Source organism: Malaclemys terrapin, chromosome 2, assembly GCF_027887155.1.
Source record: "Malaclemys terrapin pileata isolate rMalTer1 chromosome 2, rMalTer1.hap1, whole genome shotgun sequence".
Lineage (NCBI taxonomy): Eukaryota > Metazoa > Chordata > Testudines > Emydidae > Malaclemys > Malaclemys terrapin.
In genome coordinates, this window is record NC_071506.1 from 66,934,238 (window position 1) to 66,954,635 (window position 20,398).

The 20,398-nt window shown below is 37.1% G+C and overlaps 1 protein-coding gene across 4 annotated transcripts in view; it reads left to right on the forward strand.

Moving 5' to 3' along the window:
* PLAG1 (PLAG1 zinc finger) overlaps positions 1–20,398 on the forward strand; it is a 49,309-nt gene that overhangs the window by 2,470 nt on the left and 26,441 nt on the right. For 2 of the 4 annotated variants that reach the window (XM_054020714.1, XM_054020715.1), the window contains exon 2: positions 7,928–8,122. The exons of the other annotated variants lie outside the window; for them this stretch is intronic. The gene's annotated coding sequence lies outside the window, so the exon portion shown is untranslated. The remainder of the gene's footprint in view (positions 1–7,927; positions 8,123–20,398) is intronic. 4 annotated transcript variants of the gene reach the window in all.

Here is a 20,398-nt window from a genome sequence, read left to right on the forward strand (position 1 = left end):
CACCTTAGTTGTGTAATTATAACATCTCTTGAAAAATTACCTTCAGTTTTTTACAGAATCTTAACCACACTCAAGCTCCATATATATACATTTAACATCAGTATGGTAGCTGGTACAGATTCCTGCTGTATTTTTAATTTGTAAATATTTAACTACTATGATGTGAATTGTTCTACTTGTCTATATGCCTGTTATCTTGTATGTATTTTAGTTCTCAGTAAGACACCTAACTTTTAAAATTCTTAGCATAACTTCTTAATATACCAATTAGATATCTTTATCAGAAATTATTACATTTTTTCATTACAATTGCTTTGTTTGTGTAGCCTTTATATTTAATTCTAAATTAAAACTTAAATACAAGGAATCCACTTCCAGAGATAGGAGGAGGGCTGAACTTGTAGGGAAGCCTTTTCAGCAAATGGCTTCTTTTGCCCTATAGACATTAAATATAAGTTGTTATAGCCCACTGTGTTCAATAGCCTTTCCTTACAAGTAATCTGTACCTTTATTGTAAATGTGACTATAAAACTATTGTTGACTGGGATAGGCTTGTGGTTACAGATTTGGAAGAAATCACAAAGTTTTCCAGTGACTCACAGCTTTGAAAATTAAATCACATCAACTATTCTTAGGCAAGAAAAAAGCTCATTAAGGGGGAAGGATTAATCTGTTAGCATGAAGGAATGAAATTGTACATTTTTATAAAACTGTCTTTCCATGTTTTAGAGATCTTTCACATATTTACAAAAGAATTAAAATTTAGAAGGGCCTCTCCAATTATTTTTCCATAAACCTTTTCCTTTTTTGTTGATTAAAGTTATACTGACGTGAAAAAAACAGAAATTTGACAAAATTCTTAAAGTGTCATATGTTTATTTAGTGAAGTGCAATTTTTTGGTTCTTTAGTTATACAGAAGTAACTTTATTACACTAGTTAATGATACTGAAAATAAGATGTATATTTTTTTAATTTTAAACTAATGCTGCATTGATGATGATTGGAAGTATTTAATGTACGACATTTCATTTATTTGGAAACTTAAATTATCATTTACTTTTTGTAATCCTGAATATAGATATAGGCATTGTTCATAACATCAAGTGTGGTGTAACAGTTGCTGAGTATCTTTCTTGACTCACAACTGCTTATTGTGAAGTGAATCCAGTCCATCCAAGTATAGTACAAAATTCAGTGGGGGAAGATATTCAGACACTCTAATTTGGGTTTTATCTATATTCTGTTATTCTACTTGATTATGTGGTAAATGTTACTTAATAGTATTCTTTATATCCTTAGTTGCTCTCATTTTGTAGAATACTGAATTATTCTTAGTGATGAGGTGGTGTTTGGTAGAAATAAAAGTAACATTTCAAGGAACTGAAGCTTTTAGAATTTAGATACTCCTTTTTCTAATATCTATAGCTCTGACTTGATACATGATAAATCATTTGAAAATTTGCCCTTTAAGTACCTAAGGAAATAAATGTTCATGGGCTGTTTGTTGTTGGTAAAGTTGTCCTAGTTTCTGTAGGTAAACTAGAATGTTCTAAATGCATTAAAAGCTTTTGTAGGCATTTATCTATCCTATCAGATAATGTTTGTGTAGTTTTTATTAGCTACACTGATTCTAAAATTGTTCAACAAATGCAAGAATATAGATTCTCATACATTAAACTTTTCTTGCACACTTAATCTAAGTATGGTTCTTGGCATGCACACTTTATTTAGTAAATTAGCCTGAAAAATGATTTTCCCCAAGTACAGATCTTTGAAATGTAAATTAAATTTTTTTTTCAAGTTTTTCACTTTATGTAATACAAAAATTCACTGCATCCAAAATGCAACTACTTTAAATGGTCATCCATCTCTAGAGCTATTGAGCCAAAATGGTGCTCTTAAGTCTCCTCCTTTCAGTGCAGTGCAGATGTTTTATAAAATGAATGGGATAAAGTGGGTGACTACTTACGTTCTGAATTAACCAGTATTGTAGTGGTTTTAAATGATTTTACTGAAAGACTTGTTTTATTGCAGAATCTAAAACCTAAGGTTTTTATCTGGTATCTATAGCATGTTAGATCTTAAAAACTAGCTTTCATGATTAGAGAAATATTGTTAGGAAGGCATCCTAAACAAGTTAATTTGTTTACCAAAGGATAATATTTTGGAAAATGTAAAACATGTAACAGTGCTTAAATCATCCTCAGATGCACTGTAGTGTTAAAAGGAACTAGCAACTGCCTCTTCTGTGGTGACAGAATACTTGGTGAGAATATCCTCTTGAAATAGAATAGTGAACTTTTAACTTTCTTTACTTTTGATATTGCATATTTCTATCTGCCCAGTGAACTGCTAACCATCTTTAACCAATTACCAAATGTTTAGGTAGCTTTAGGGAACTATTTCAAAATAATTCAAATATGAGAACAAAGTAACATTTCATATTGATCAGTTGTGAAGTAAGTGTTTTGGAGTTCTAACGTGTGGCAGAAGATTGCTGCATTTAGCTAGTAAAATATCTTGCTAATAAAATAATGTGTGTTTTTTCTGTTAATCAAAAATCACATCTAGGACTTAGTCAAATGTTTATTGATTTATAAATTGTGCAAACTTGGGGCCTGAACTTAAAACATATTACTTATAACTCATTAGACTCGCTCATGCAGGTTCCTATACTTTAAATTATTTTAATGTAATGGGGAACATAATTATCTATAATCTACAGTTGAATAGATTGCAATTAATAATGGATTTTAAATGACCAGTTGTCCACAGAACATCAAACATAACTACACCAAATATGAAAAGAGTTCTAATTGTTTTGTATTACAATAATTAGAAATCTGCAACTACGAGAACCTAATAATGAATAGACTTGAACATAATAATGCCATGTTAAGTTCTGTTTTCAAGTATATTAATCTGCTACTTGGATTCTTTTCTTCCTTCCACCCTCAAAGTGTACACCTGTCATTCTCATCTTTTTAGGGCATATTAGCAGAAACTCCAAGTACAATTTCATATTTAAAAAAAAGTTGACAAGACATGCTGTAATACTGTAAAAAACCCAAAATCGTGATGTGACACTACTTACAAAGATGGGGCATTCTCACAGAATATATTAAAATTGCTAATATTTAAATAGTCCCTGGATAACTTGTATACAGAGTTACCCCAGGATCATGGTATTAAAACTGCCCACAGTGAGTGAGGGGAATCTGAGATGACTACATATGAAGTGTGTGTGCATACTTGATCATTGAGAAGTGAGAGAGCTTATGCAATTATACTCCTGTTAATAGGATAAATTAACTTGTTTTGTAAGCTTTCCTAATATCTCTTCTTACCTTTAAAATACACTTATCTGTTTAGAATCTGAATACATTTTGTCCAGTATATTTTATAATAAAAAGTAAATGGACAAAATTCTGTTCTCAGATGTACCATGAAACCCTGCTCATTTCAGTGGAGTTGCATAGGTATAAATGAGGGTAGAGTATGATCTGATGTTCATGATTTTCTTTTTTTAAAAGAGATAACGAGAGTTGTCAAAGTAATACAGCATAAAAACAAAGATTAAAATAGGTAAAACAAGTGAATATACCCAAGGTAGTCAATAATGCATAGAACAGTCATTCAAAACTATGAAGTAAACTAACTTTATTGAATTGTAAGAAGTTAAATGGGAAACAGAAGAGCAAAGTTTAATATGACAATAGAAAGAAATGAAGAATTACATATGTAAAGGAACTTGGAAAATACAAAAAGTGTCTGTTACAGTAAATTGAATTGTTATAATCTTCTTTTGCACTTAACATGCCAAATGCCTCTCTGAGGAGAATATCCCTAGAAATCAGATTAGAAAGTGTTTAATGGGAATTTTGTCATACTTGTTTTGAGTAATGTTAGGGTAACTAAAAATAATTTCATGTTTCTGTAAAAGACAGGTCATCTGGTTGTGTAGTTTGCATGCTGATAGCGACCTAGGATTTTTAAAAAATGTCTTTTCAAATCTTTACTATCACATATACTATAATTAAAAAAAATTAATGGAAAGTTCTAGTCTTATGTCTTTTAATGTGGGGTCAAATTTAATATTTGTAGACTGTCAAAAACTGGAGATTTTTCATTAATAAAATGTGCATAGTAGAATCTTGCTTATTCACATTGACCAGGGATCCCATTCCCAGTTACTGAATTGTGCAAATCATAAAGTAAGCAAACAAAAAGCAAAGATAATGCATCACAAAACTCATCTTGTTTGTTGATTTGACAAGTGCATACTGTGGTGTATCTAACTTACTAGTAAATGTTCTGTAACATATTTTGAGAAAGCATTCAAGTCTGAATTAATGAGACATCACTACAACATCATGCTATTTAGCCTTTAAGAAGTGCAAAGACCATTTCTTGTATGCAAATTAGTGTGATTTTACAATACTACTTTTAATAAGCCAGTGCTTAGTGTGGTATACATATTCATCATGACTGTTACCGATTTCTTTAAAAATGAGACTTTTCTGATCTGTTAGGGAGGATGTTACAGTCGTTGAGTTATGTATAATATAGGAAACTATTCCAGACTACTAAGACAGACCTTTTGAAAAGGACCATTTAAAAAAAGAAAAAAGAAAAATTCTATCCCAGAAGTAAAGGAGTTCTGACAGTTTATTATTAAACTTCAAGACTGTATATTTAGTAATAAAATATATTTAAGACTTGGTAAATTTTTATTATTTCTTAAACTTCTTAATATAAATAAAAATTCCTAAAGTGATATTAGTTGTACATTTAATAAAATTGATTAATCTCTAGCAAGTACACTATTCATCACTTGTAAGTATGGATTTACATTTTCATACTCAGTATCTAAAATTGAAAAAATTAACCTCTACAGCTTGCAGCTATTCTTGTGTGTTTAGTCAAATGGTATACTACAAAGGGGTTCATATACTCTGCTTGCTGAATATTATCAGTTATTATTGTCCATTTCCTCCAAAAAGTATTTTAAACAAAATGAATATTAAGCCGAATGAGAACAAAATACATGGAAAAAGCCCTTAGAATTTAGCACTTTGTCTGAAAGCCAAATACAGATATTGTCAAAGCTGATTTTGTTCACTGGAAGGTACTGTAGTTAATGCAGATTTAATTGATCTCATCCAGGAGACTTTAAGAAACTGTGAACCATGGAGCTTAAAAAACAGCTCAAACATGGCTGATCGCAATAGGTGCCAGTTTAATTTGAATCTGATGGATTTTTCTTAGTGACTTGACATAATTTTCTTTAGTGTCTTAATACTGGGATTATGTATAGACTAAACCATTCTAATTAATATATTATGGGCTACTTTTCAGTTTCAGAAAGAGTAATAAAAATATTGTTGCACATATGAGTGCATGGTATTACTACATACTGTTTTAAATGGTGTTTAAATACAAGTATAAGCATACCAATACAATGAAATCGAGAGGAAAGTTATTCCTAAGTGATAAAACTTCATGATTTGTTACTTAAGACGTTATTGATAAGCATATTATGTTAATCTAGATGTTCAGATTGTTCTTTATGATGTAAAGTTCATGACTGTGGAAACTGCCATAAAGAGTTCATATAAAATAATTATCTAGTGTTCCCCTTTCTTTCTTTATGCTTTTCAAATGTAATTGCTTCCTTATAATAATTTTTGAAGATGTGTTGCTTTGTGTAATATGTTCATGTATGTTTCTCTTTGGTCCTGAAATCAAAGTCAAAAAGTGGTCTTGACTTTTATTCTGTTAGTTTCTTCCTACGCATGACATCACTCGTGCTGATAATATTACAAATATAGAAATTGGATTGTAAGCTAAAATGAAAGAGTAACTATCACTAGTATTTGGGCGATGGGAGCAAGCCCAAACTGGATGAACGTTGATACTAGCCTCTGAGAAAGAGATGTGAGTTCTTGCAGACTTGGAGTATTCCTTGCAATCAAATATATGATGTATTATCATTTCCCATAGGAAATACTTGAGCATGCTCATTGGTACCAACTGCTGTAGAAAGCAAACAGAAAAATAGATTGTGGTTTTAAAAAAAGATGCACTATGAAATACATTGCTTGGTAAGTATCATTTGTATAGGTAACTTGTTTCTCTGAAATGTAATCAATTTTACTAGCTTTGAAAACTGGACTACTCTACAATATTTTTTTTTAAGAGAGAAAGTAAGCTAAACCTATCTTGGTTAACAAGTAGATACAGGCGGTACTAACAAGTCAGTGTGTTCGTGTAAATCTAACTTGATTCTCTTTGTTAAACTTGTATGTTGATTTTTGAGTAATCTTTAACTGAAGAGTTTACTAGTTCAGTTGTTTGCAAAAGAAGTAGGGGTTGTTTGGCATATTTATGAGTCTCTTCTATTTTTAAGATATTTTCATGGAAGTTTTTAAAATCTTGAATATAAAAAGAGGTTGGATTTTTCATGACACTTGGTGGGAGGGGCGCTCTAGCTATTTAATCTGGTAGGGATATACATTTCGAGAAAAATGAGGCCCAGCAGTTTTTACTACTTCAATCACACTGTTAGTTACAGCCATGAAGCTCTCAATATATTCAGTTAGCTTGGGTCAAAGTCCACAAAACCTGCTTGGGCAAGTTGATGTCACTAAGAGTTTTGTCTCAGTAATGACTTTAGGATTGTATTCTTTGTTCCTCATAGGAGTGAGTGACAAGCAGATGGACACCTCTTCGTTGATATAGATTATACAGTATTAAGCTTTCTTCCGATATATGTGTACATGTTTTCTGAAGGAATTAACTCATTGTTAGTTAACCTATTTTAGTGATAAATCTCTTTTATTCTCTGAATTAACAGAGGCTTCTTTTATGTCCAGAGTTTCATGTTAAGAGCGTTGTTAAGCTGTGCTTGAATATGATGAAATAATCATTTCTATCAAACTGTCCTTTTAGTGAAAGGATTGATAACTTCATTTATGGTTTTTAGTAAAGAAAAATAAGACAGTCATCTCTTTGAGTAGAAGTGGAATACTCTAAAACTAGCTTCTTAAGTAGTACTTAAACTTAATTATCTTCAGCTCTCATGACAGTTGTGGGAAATGTGCATTGCAGAATGTAGGGCTTAGCTGACTTGTGAATTCTTCCCTCCCAACACATGGTAAATAGGTGGCCCCCCAACTTTTGCTCTCCCCCCCCCCCCAAAAGCTTTAAAGGCACTTTATTTGAAGTGACTCCCCAGTGCATGTATATCCAGCCTTTCTGAATCAGAGGCCTTTGCAAGAAATTAAAGGAACTAAAGACAAAAAGATGTTTGCATTTCTCTTAAAGTTTTAATGTGCTATACGTATTTGTAAATGCATGCTGTGACTTCATATCAACTCAGCTATTTAGACTGGAAGACAAAGAACAAAATAGATGCACAGCCTGTTATGTGCAGCCGTGCAGTGTATGACAGTGCCCAATTCTTTAGCATAGTTGTCCTGTCCTTTTGCCCAGGGAACTGAGGTTGCTGCCTTTAGATGCGAGTCTATTTCATATGTTTTTCTGCATTTGATAGGCTTGTTAAGCAGTTTTGTTTCATGTGACTTCTTACAAGGTGCAGTGGCAAGAATAATATATGGTCTGATCTACAGAACTTTTAGACAAAAAATATGTAGTTTCCCTTCATGCCCTCAAGCAGTAAAGCCAGCAGCTGTTCTTCATTGCAAGCCAAAAAATATCCAACCACAATTAAATCCAACCAGTACTTCCCTACCTCACAAGCCCTCTCCCCTTTTCATTCCCAAATTCTAAGTAAATTCATAGTCATTACTGTATGCCTTGCAGATCAACAGTTTCATGCTGTTTCAGTCCAAGGACTAGTTTTAAAATAGTGAGCACCTGCCAGAGAACACTCTAATGACAGCTCCCCTTCTCTTTATACCAAAGGGACTACCGTTTGCATGTCTTCTGATTGTTGGCATGAGAAGAGAAGCCGCGTCTCAAGTAGGGAAGAACCAAGTCATTTAGGGCTTTATGGATCAATACCAGTACTTCAGACTACATTGTGAACCTAATCATCAGCCAGGGCAAATCAAGGAACCCTGGTGTCATGTGCTTCCAACAAGATAACACAACAACTTGGTTAGTAAATAATTTAACAGATTACCTCTTTCCACAATGATGGGCAAGGGACTCTTCTTCTTTCTTGACACTTCCCTGTTCAGGAGTGGTGACTTTTATAGTCTTCTTCCAAAACTCATAATTGTATGACTGGCTACCATGCAAATTAGTGTCTCTAAGCTCTGCTGATATCCAGTCCATGTACTGAGTCTTTGGCCTCCCCCTTGGTTGTCTTCTGTCCACAATCCTTGTAAAGACCATCTTACCAATATAACTTTGAGGTCTCTGCTGGACATGTCCATACCAATGTAGCCTAGCCTTCCTCAACTTGTCCTCAGTTGGGGTGAGCCACAGCAGGCGCCTCCCAATCTCATTTTGTTTACTATGTTGGAGTGTCCAACCATTTGACCATCTGAACATCTTCATTTCTGTGGTGGAGGGCATACTGATTTCTTTTTTGTGGCTGGCCATCTCTCTCTGCTCTGTACATTAGGATGGGTCAAATTACTGGCATCTTTTTATCACAGAGAACTTGGGTCACCTCCTGCCATTTGCACCAAGCAGCTTTGGTATAATGCCAGGCATGACTCAGGAGGGCACCAGTGATAGGTGGGGAACTGCTGTTAGGAATTTGGTTGTTTTGTAAATAAGAAAAAGTATATCAGTTTTCAGTAGGAAAACCATTGCAATTATTCCAAAACAGCATAATTCCACTAGCAAATATATCCCTGAAATTTTTATTTAAAAACAGTAAATTAATTAAAAATACTTGCTGAATTCTGAAGCTACATATTGCTACAGCAACCTTGTCTAGCCATTTGTTAATGCTGTATTTTAAGAATCCTCAAGAAGTTTAATATTGATTTTGAAATTATTTTAGATTTTTTTCAAATTTCAGAATAAAAAGGAAATATTGAGTGACGTTAAAGTTAGAAACACTTAACAAATTAAATACACTATATACTCTGAGTATTTTTCTAAACAAATTTTAATATATGTATTGTGTAGCTTGAACTGATTGCACAATACTATGGATTGGACGTAGAATAAAAACTTGTTTGTTAAAATTACTGTACTCAGTGTATTTGCCTTCGTTGGAATGTTGTTCTGTGATTGCATCATTTTTAGTTTATACAGCATTGTGCTAATGTCTTATTTCCCCAAATGAATTTAATTACATTGTCCTCCCTCTCTGATTATTATATGTAGCATGACTGATTCAGCAGATCAAAAGTTATGTTTATTGGAAAACAGGATTAATATTTTATACTTTTGCTAAGACCACTTTAAAATAGCCACATCAAAGATTATGCTTTTAAGTCTAATGTGCTAATCTATTAAACCATACATCATTCTGTGTGGAATGTTTTTAAACTGAGGCAATTGTCTCTTACAACAGTTTGTCTGAGTGGTTTCAAATTATTACAGAAATACACTTATACCATTTGAACTGTATGGGGATAGAATTGTGTTACAGGGTCTCAATAGGATGCAGTGAGTGGTAGTGCCAATTTAACAGTATTTCCTGGAATTGTATGAAATGTATAGCTCAGCATAGTTTGGCTTACATTAAGGCATTCTGAATATTGCAAACAAAATTATTAAAACCAGTATTTTTTTAAAAGCTAAATTTGTAATTAGCAACTTGCTGCCGGTAGACACTGAGATTCTGCCCACTATTTTTACCTTCTTTCAGGTGAGCAGTGAAGTGTTTGTTTTATTTTAAATGAGTTATATTCCTGAAACGAAATATCTTATTGTATATTAAAAAATTTCCAGAAATATTAGAGTTTTGGAGGCTCATCTGAAGTAGAGTTACTGATCCTGCTCAGAGTTCATCTTCCATATTTTTGTTTCTTTCAATCACATATTCCTCTTTTAAATTTTTGTAAAAGTGTCTTCTGTTGCTGTGTAAAAGACCCTCAACAAACATCATGGGGAAACAGTGAAACGGACTATGCACAAAATTCTGAGAAATGCATAAAGTACAAAATTAGATATTTTCCTCATCTTTTGACTTCAGTAATTTTAAGTGTTACTTGTAACAACAGTAAATTAAAATATTGAGGTTGGTGTGCCTTTCTTTTTTAAGATGACTGTCCCTTTAAACTAGAACCTGCAAGATGTTAAGCTGTTTAATACAAGGACATTTGCATGTACCTAAATTAATTTAGATTGCAAAGTCTATTGAAGGAGCTTAGCAAGAACAGTTTTCATTCTAAATTATCATCTAACAGCAAAAGGTAGAATATCTGAGAAATGTTCAATTAGTTATTATTACTTGATAGTAGTAGTAGGCTGTCTATAGGATTTAGTAATACTAAATCACAGGTTAAAGTACATAACTTTACTCCTGGGGGAATTCTGTGCCAAAAAATAAAAATTCTGCACACAATATTTTAAAATTCTGCATATTTTATTTGTTAAAATAACACTACATAATCACGCCAGTGTCAATTATTTTGGTAATATATTTCAGAATACCTATCAGCAACTATGTCTGTAACAATACAGACACAAAAAAATTCCTCCAGGAGTAGAGTGTTAAGGAAACCCGTATGACAACCCATTTCCTGTTTCTATGCCCCTTCCCCCCAGAGCCCAGCAGGAAGGCCAGATACCTACAGCTCCTCCCCACCAGAGCCCAGCTACGGTCCCCCTCTCTCCCAGTTCAAACACTCATATGCACCCCTTACCGCCCACCACTCAGAGCCCAGCAGTGGGGTGCCCCCAGCCCAGATACCTGCACCCTTCCCCCTCATAGCCCATCTGTGGGGCCCCCAGCCCAGATACTCTCACTCCCTCACCTGCCTCCCTCCCCCCCCCCCCCAGGGATCCAGAGGGAGAAACAGCCTGATGCTGGGTCCTGGGCTTGTACTGAGTTACCTGTGTGGCGCCTACCTCTCCTTCCTTGAGGGCGTGCTGGGAACTGCAGCTGCCAGGAACCCTCCAGCCCCCTCCCCTTTCCCCTGGCAGTGTCTTCTATTTGTGAGCTGGGCTCTGCTGGGTCCAGTGCCCCCTAGTGGTGGTCAGCAGCTCTGCTGCCCATTTCAGGGTGGCAGAAATTCTGTGCAAAAAACATTAATTTTGGTGCCAATTCAGCATTGCGCAGTGGTGCAGAATTCCCCCAGAGTAAACTTGGAAGTCTTCCTGCTGCCTGATTGGTGAGCTGTCATATTATCCACAATGGTGTGCTATTGCTAAGAGGTCTGAGGAGCATATAGAGCCAAACTCAGCCTTATTGTAACTTCACAGAAACCAGCAGTATTACACAAAGGATGAATTTGACATATACTGCGTACTAATGTACTTCACTCCTCAGAGCAGTGCATTTTTAAACTGAAGAAAATTTCAAATAAGCCTTACAAATTTTCCTAATAAGTAACAAACTCAACTATGTTTCATTATTGTTTTATTTTAGAGCTGCACCTACATCCACAGCATTGTGTTGAATTAGTGATCACCTTCATCCACAATCATATGCCACTCAGTTAGGAATTACAGAACAGTGAGGGTTGGGGAAAACGTGGGAGATGAGATAGAAGTATTGGTAAACATTTAAAGGTAAAGCCGCAGTGCCCATGCTGGGAAAATGACAAGCTAAGAAATATTGTTCTAAAAAGTATTTTGTTGTAATCCTGTATCTGTTATATGTGAAAATACTTATTAGATTAAATTGTGTTGAAAGGGATATAGATAATTTAAATATTTTTAACTTTAGTCATTTTATAAACCAATATCATGGTGTTATAGCAGAAGAATAGCAAAAGACAGATTATTAACCAAAAAACCTATGTAAAACAAATGTCTCTAAATAGACTGTTGAAATAGGACTTGTCTACACATACAGTGATGCAGCTACACAGCTGTAGCGCTTTGGCGTAATACTGTCTTCACCGATGGGAGAGCGTAATCCATCTCCGCAAGAGCTAGTGAAGACTTCCCGTTCACATAGCACTGTCTAAACTGGGGAGTTAGGTCAGTATAAATACATGGCTCAGGTGTGGCTTTTTCATACCCCAAGTGACGTAGTTTTACCAATGTAAATTCTGAGGGTAGACCTGGCCTAAGATTATTCCCAATACACATCCTGAACATTTATCATTTAAAGCCTTGATGGGAAAGCCGTTGCATTAAGCTGTTCTGTTTCAAAGCTGTGCAGCTAACCTTTCTAGCAGGTAGAATGTTTGGTTCTTCTAAGATTATATCTTAACTCAAGCTAATTCTGCAGTAATCTACACTCAAATTAACTCCTTTCTAGTTAGGTTAGCTAAAATGAGAACGGTCATACTGCAAAATAACACTCGAGCAGCACAGTGTAATTGGATTAATAGTAGAGAGTAGCTGTGCCCCAACTGCATTACTGGTTTGAGTGTCATCTGTGCTTAAACTTCAGCCTATGCTCCTTATGGTCCAGCTAGCTTGAGTTAGAGATATTTGTGTGTGGACAGGACTGGGTTAAGGGCAACACTTGAGTTATACCTTGAACTAACTGCACTGAAGACAAACCCTAATATTAACAAGTGGTGTATACGTCGCTCCCTAAAGCAGCAAGTGGAGCTATCTCAGTTCGCAGCTCTGCAGCAAGATTACAGAGAACTGCTGTATGCACATTTCCTTACTAAGCAGACAGGATAAATGCTAAATCAGAGCTTTTCCCAAAAAATAACTAAAGTGCATTTACTCAATAAAAGAATGATATTGAATAAACTTAGAATGGTAGCTGAGGGTTTATCTGTCTGGTTGGCTTGTTGGTTTCTTTGTTTTTGTTGAGGGGCAGGAGGTGTTAGGAAACTTAAGACTGACTCACTTCTCTCAGGAGCTTCTTTAGGACATTTGTCCTCTCTCAAACACACTCAGTAATCTTATATAAAATTAAAGTAGACCATTGCTTATTTGCAGACTCTAATTCATCAAATAGCAGTCTCTCTGCCAACCAGGAAAGACTCCCGACCACTGTAGTGAATGCAATTTCTTAATAATAAGACTTGATTGTTTAAAAAAACAAATACTTTACAGTATGTTAAAATCATGAAGTATTATTAAAATGATCCAAAAATTGGCAAAATAATAAACACAGATTCCTTTTACTTGTTCACTTGCTAATTTGCAGAAGTATTGTTCATGATGGGCTTCCCAATCAGTATGAACTTAAGAGGTTAATGTGTCCTCAGAGTTTCCTGACACATTAATCCATGCTAGTATAACATGTATTATCTTTACAGAGATTGCTCAACATTTCCTTATCTTAAAAATATCGTAGTTTAAATGATTTTTATTAAGAAACTTGTTTCTTAGGAAAACTGTTAAATACTTCTAAATACCTTGCCCTTTATATCTAATATTTTTGCAACTAAGTATAGATTTTTAATTTAGTATTTGTGGCTGTATTCTCAAATTGCCATATTGTTACATACGTCTATGCAAGTAATATAGACCTTAATCCATTGCTGTCCACCTCACCAGAACTAATTTCAGTCAAAAGACATAGCTTGATTGTCACAGTCCAGGGTGAGTTTGCAGTTAAAAAACAGCACAAAAACCAAAAAAAGAGCTAGCAGCTCAGGGGAAAAACCCATAATTTTACTTGTTAATTGACTAAGTTTGAGACAGAAAACAGGACGTGAATGGGAGGCTTCAATGCTATTTTTAGTCTCCATTTTCAGAGCAGAACTGTGTGTTTTTTAAAGACAAGAATCTACTTACTGAAAAGGTTTATATTTAAACAATACATGACAGGCAACAGTTCAAGCCTGTAATAAACTCATTGCAGTGAGGGAAGACCAGGAGGACAAATTAGGTTTTTTTTTGTTTTGTTTTTTAAATGTGGATTGAACAGGTTGCTTTTCTTTCTTTGCTACTTAATCGCTGCTTCTGAGAGTTTCTCCCTCTTTTCTCTTCCTTATTTAATGACTTCTTTTCCATACATTATTATGCTTTCATGCTTTATTCCAAGACCTATTAACTTTTCCTCCTTGACTGTTGCATACATACCTTGAATATACTAAACAGGGAAAACGATAAAATAGGGTAAAACTGTCCAACAACTTTGTCAGCGCCTAAACTGCCCTTTCAAAACATAATCCATTGATTTTTAAATTTGTTTTAAAAAAACTCTCCTCTTGATCTTTCTTTTACATCCTTTTACATAGATATCATTAAGAAACAATGTCTTCAATATTTGTCTGAAATATTTGATTTTGTAAATTTCCATTTATTCCTCAATTCATCCTTTATATTCTATTATTTTTATATATATATATAATATTATTCACCATTTCCATTGATTTTTTTCATTATTACCTTTGTGTTAATATATATCTTTTTCCTGTGAGTTTCTCATTTTTTTCACTTTCTTCTGCTCAGATAGAGTATAACTATCTCCTCCCTCTCAAAAGAAAAACATTAGGGCCCTGATTTCTGATGGATGATTGGTCATGAAGGGGCCCTGAAAGTGAAAACAAGCAACTTATATTCAATGCAATAGAGAAGAGGGAGCCACTGGAGGAATGCAAAGAGAGGGGTGACACGTTCAAAGTGATGTGCTAGGAAAATGATATTTGCAGCACCATTTTGAGTGTATATGAACAGGGCAAGATTGCATTTGTCAAGGCCAGAGAAAAGGATGTTGCAATAATCAAGATACGAGATGAGAGCCTGGGCGAGAGTTTTAGCTATGTGGAGAGGAAAGGCCATATTTTAGCAATTTATGCATAAAGAATCCATAGTCTGGATGTGAGAACTAGGCATCATCTTGGACTCTGACCAAGGTTATGGGCCAGAGTGATAGGAAGAATGATGATGAGGTTCACAGTGATCGAGGAACGGCTAGTTGGGGAGATTAAGAGCTCTGTTTTAGTCATGCTGAGCTTGAGCTAACAGCTAGACCTCCACAAGGAGATGTCAGAGAGACAGGCTAAGCCTTTAGTATGGATAGATGGGGGTAGGGTAGGAATAGTGGAGATACCAGCCCTGTCAAATTTTCTGTAATCTTCCCAATTTTTACATGTAATTATGAATTCAGGCCTTACATCTATGACTTTTGCATCATTCCCCATGACTCGGGTCCAGTGAACATATCAAATATTGCTGCAGGGGCCATTCTTCACCACCAGCCCTATGGCAGATGCACAGACTGCGCAGTGACAGGTCTGACAGGAGGCAAGCAGTGGCAGTTTTGAATGGGGTTTGAGGTGCCAGATCCATCACCTAGGCTGGGTGTTGCACTTTAGCTGCCGTGTGCACTTGCTGGATTATGTTAATGTGCTCTAGATACCTTGTAGAGCATGCCAGCAGGATCCACACTGGGCAGTTAGAGCACAACACGCCACTTGTGACTTGGGTGGTGAATCCCATGCCCCAAACTCCATTCAGAATCGTTGTGGCTTGCCTACTATCTGATCTGTTGCTGTGCAGTCTGTGTGGGAGGAAAAGCCAGAAGGGCAGAAGGAGGCAGTTGTGGTGGAGGAGGAGAGGGAATGGGACACTGAAGGGAGAAGAGGAGGATCATCCCGGGAAGCAGGTCTGGGCCTGGCCACGGTAATTAAGGAACCTAGGTAGCATAGCAGGGAGGCTTTCCTAGGACCAATCATCCCCTTCTTTCAGTTTGGGGTTCAGGTGCAATTGGGGGGTGGGGGGATTGGCCTTAGACAGGAAGGGTGCTCCCCCCCCACGCCTCTCAGGCTCCCTCCTTAGACTCATAGATGTGTAGGACTATAAGGGACCTCAGTAGGTCATCTAGTCCAGGGGTTCTCAACCTTTTTCTCTAAGTTCTCCCCCCCACCCCACCAATATGCTATAAAAACTCCATTGCCCACTTCTGCCACACCACTGTTTTGCTGCATATAAAAGCCAGGGCCAAGCAGGGCAGTTACACAGGGTCCCATGCCACATAGGGTCCCGTGAAGCTAAGTTACTCAGGCTTTAGCTTCAGCCCCATGCAGTGGGGCTTCAGCTTTCTGTCCTGGGCCCCAGCAAATCTGTTGGCCCTGCTTGGCGGCCCCCCTGAAACCTGGTTGCAGCCCCCCGGGGGACCCTGGGCCCCAGGTTGAGAATCACCGATCTAGTCCAGCCCCCTGCACTCAATGCAGGATAAGTAATAACTAGACCATCCCTGACGGGCGTTTGTCTAACCTGTTCTTAAAAACCTCACTGATGGAGATTCCACCAGGCGTCATAGCAAGGCAGCTTTCCTGAGACCAATCCTCCCCTTCACCCTGTTTGGGGTGAGGAGTGCAATGGAGAAAATTCTGATTGCATCCCTGGTGAGAGTAGTGCCATGGGGGCAAGTAGGCACGATTTTCTTTCTACGCCCTACTTGCCCCAAAGCTTAACCACCACTGTTTATCAAAACGACTGGTACGGGTGATAAAATGAGCCACATATACCAAAAAACACTCAAAAAGGTTTCAGAAGTTCAAAAATGAACTATACAACCAAATGTGGTTAAGCTGTCAAGAAAGGGCAATGATTATGTCTACTGTCAGCTTTGTCCCATGGAGACATCTGTTGTGCATGCCGGTCATAACGATGTGAAAATTCACGTTGGTGTGAAAAAGCATGTTGAAACTGCAAAAAACAGCAGCTAGCAAAGCACAGATATAAAGCAGTTCTTCACCATGGAAGTTGACAACAGCATGCTCTATACCAGAATGTTGGTAAGAGGATTTCTCATCAGGTATAACTTGCCAGTTGTGGCGAGCAGTTTTCAGAAAATTTGAGAGATGATTGCATTTCCTGATTTCAAAATTGCCAGAAAATATGAATGTGCACACACAAAAACAGCCATCATCAGAGATAGCAAATGATGTAAACCATCTAGTAGAAAGCGTTCACGATTTAGTCTAGCTAGTGATACCAGCAGTGAAGCAGACACCAGCAAGCTGTTCCCAGTCGTGATTTGACGTTTTGATTACAGCAAATGTAAAGTGATCACCTAGTTGCTGTTGGTCCCAGCATGTCCAGAGTGTGCTACTGGAGAGAATATTTTTCAGCTCTGAATCCAAATATGGAGACCAGGAAAATCCTGTTTGGCTTTTGGAAGTGATAGTGCTTCTGTCACAATGAGCTTGCACAAGGGTGTTGCAGCATTAATTCGAGAGCAACAGCTGTCTTTTTTTTTTTCTTCTTCTTCTTCTTCTTCTGTCCTGTTCTTCCCCCCCCCCCCCCCCCCCCCCTCCGTGGGCTGCCCATGTCACCTTGTGCACATCATGGCTGAGAAAAGTGTGATGTGCCTGTACATCAGTGTTAATTTTTAGCCTTGCGTGTGCTTCATCATTTGTGCCTGGAGGTAATAAGCATTCTTATTTTATTTGCTCGCTGTCTGGACTTTTTACTGCCATTTTTTATAAGTGTGGGCCACAAAATCATTCCACCTAGTTCCAAGTCCTGTGAGCCTGCTGAGCTAATATTCCACCCAATTTACTGTGTAGGGTAATTGCCAAGAACACCATGCAAACAATCAGATAAATAGTGTGGTGATCCCTGTTGCACTTTCATATGGAAATTCCCACTACAATTGGGAAAATAACTTCCTAACTCATTGTTTACTCGCAAATGACTAATTTAATAATACTTTTGAAACTTCAGGTTTCTTAATCAGAAGGAGGTATCCTCTTTTTTTTGGACTACATAGTCTCGAATGGTGTTCTCCAGTGTAAATGACACTCAGATACCACATTGGTGGGTGTAGTAAATATGGATACACCTATTCTCCTTTGCTTTATGGCTTGAATCCTTTATTATTGGTAATGTGGTAGTGCCTGCAGGCCCCCATCAGGATCCATTGTGCTAGAGGCTGTACAAAAACACACGCACACATCACATTACAGTGTAATCGTGAGACTAGATGCAACAAACAGGAAATGGGGAAGAAAGATAAGGGTAATAAAATAAAGTACTTACAGTACTTTGTAGTAATTGCACTGCTTGACAATTACTGAAGCTACCAAAAATTTAATAAATAAATAAAATCCGCTATCCCTGACTAATACACAGCTAAACCATCATTCCTCCCACTGAACAAAATTTTCTCTGGAGGGAAACTTTGTTGTGAAGAATTAGAATGGTCCGCTGAGACAAGCGTCAGAAGTGAGAATTAAGTCACTTCTAGAAAAAAGATAACATCCAACTTGTCAAACCCTAGGCTATGAGGGAAGATATACAGTAGGATGCGAACAGATGATTCTTGAAGCAGCCTGAACCCCAGCGAGTGTGTGCTGCAGATCGGAGCTTTGGGGGGGGGGGAGGGGGAAGGGATTTCACTGTTCCCATTAGGCAACAGAACATATTTCCCTGGAGCTTTGGTGCACCAGCTAGCTTGATTGTCCTTTCCCTTGGGCTCTCTGCATCCTACCATCTTATAAAACATCTTAGTGCATATGCACTGTGCAGGACAAGACTGAGCCCGAAGGTTCAAGTGAATGGCTCTTCTGTTTTTTAAGAATCAAATTTCTATTACATTTTGACAGGAATTTTTTAATTAAGGGATCTGATAATTCCATCAGTTATGCTTGAACAGCAAATGTTGAGGTCAACTGACAGGATGACTGGACCCATAAGTTCAACGAATCTAGGAGCATTTTGAAGAAAAATAATTTTTTTCTATGTAGCACATTCTCAAAAAATGTCATTTCTTCAAGAGTACTCATCAACTGGAAGAGGGTGAAGAGAAACAAACAGGTAGTTGCAAAAAGGCTGCTTTAGAGCTGCAGCTATGCCTTCTAAATTTAAGGGCTATCCCCAGAAAGGCATGCTAAGAATATCTTTCTATCAGAAGGCAACCCAGTTTTAGGGAGGGTCAAGAAGAAATCCCCAGAGAAAGTGTCCCCAAGGAATGAGCTGTTTTTGTGTTGTATGCAGATCCACCGTATTAGGACTTTACTTTTTAAATTATAATTTTTTGCAACATATAACTCTGTGCATAATATGTTATACCTCACCTCTCACATGTTGGTGCATATTAGAAAAGAACAGGGACTGAAATATTCAGTCAACCAAGCTGCTTCAAACAATCCAGTGTTTTCCAAATGTTTTGAAAGCTGAGCCTCTCTTCAGGAAAATGAAACAAATTCCACACATAATCCTCCCCTTTCCCCCAACTGTGCCATGTGTTGTTAAAGGCCTACCTGTCTTAATTTATATATCTTAAGAATACCCCAGTTTATCTTTTGTACACCATTTGGTGGGGGGGCACATCTAGCACTTAGGGAAATGCTGAGGCAATCTAACTAGTAGCGTCTCCCCCTCTTCTTCCTCTTCTGTCCTGCTTCTCACCCCCAAAAAGTGAGAGACCAGCAATCTGTTCCATTCACAGGCAGACTGACTAGCTTGGATATGGCTGAACTAAAAATGCCACCAATGGGTAAAATATGGTCTATAGCAGGGATTGGCAACCTTTGGCACGCGGCCCTTCAGGGAAATCTACTGGCTGGCCGGGACAGTTTGTTTACCTGCAGCGTCTGCAGGTTCAGCCGATCGCAGCTCTCAGTGGCGCGGTTCGCCATCCCAGGCCAATGGAGGCTGCGGGAAGAGCAACCAGCAGCCCCCGTTGGCCTGGGACAGCAAACCGTGGCCAGTGGGAGCTGCAACTGGTTGAATCTGCAGATGCTGCAGGTAAACCGTCCTGGCCCACCAGCGGCTTTTCCCACCAGCGGCTTTGGCCACATGCCAAAGGTTGCAGATCCCTGGTCTACAAAGATCTTCAGTGGCTTCCAATAATGCCTTCTCTAAGTGCGGAATGAAGGCAAAGCAGATCACCTCCAGGTTCTATTACTGAATTCAAACATTTTCAGTTCCTCTATCATGGAAACGTAAATACTGTTTTGAGACTTTATTTTTTATTTTAAAAACGTACATTTGCATTATAATTAGTTTTAGCACTTAAGTTCATGGCAAATTTACCTGTTAACTCTTACTTTCTATAGCCTGCATCACCAAAGCATGTAGAAGTTAGGCCTTAAAATATTTTTTTAATTTCACTTGTGGAGCTACATAATTGACTGCCAAATTAAGTGGTGGTGGTATATGTCCCCCTCTGTGCAAGAGCAGCCCATCTGCATTAAGAGTTTGCATTGATGGAACTAACTTGATTTAGTTACTGATGCAAATTTTATTAATGTCTAGTTATAAAGATTTAATACAAATTATATAATCACCCACGATAAATTGGGGCATAGGAATTAAAGCTATTGTTACCATTATTGTTAGCCAGTGAACTTTAGACATTACCTGTTAGGACAAGATATTAAACAACCTAAATCAAGAATCAAAAAGAAAACCTCTAAAACCAGTTAACTG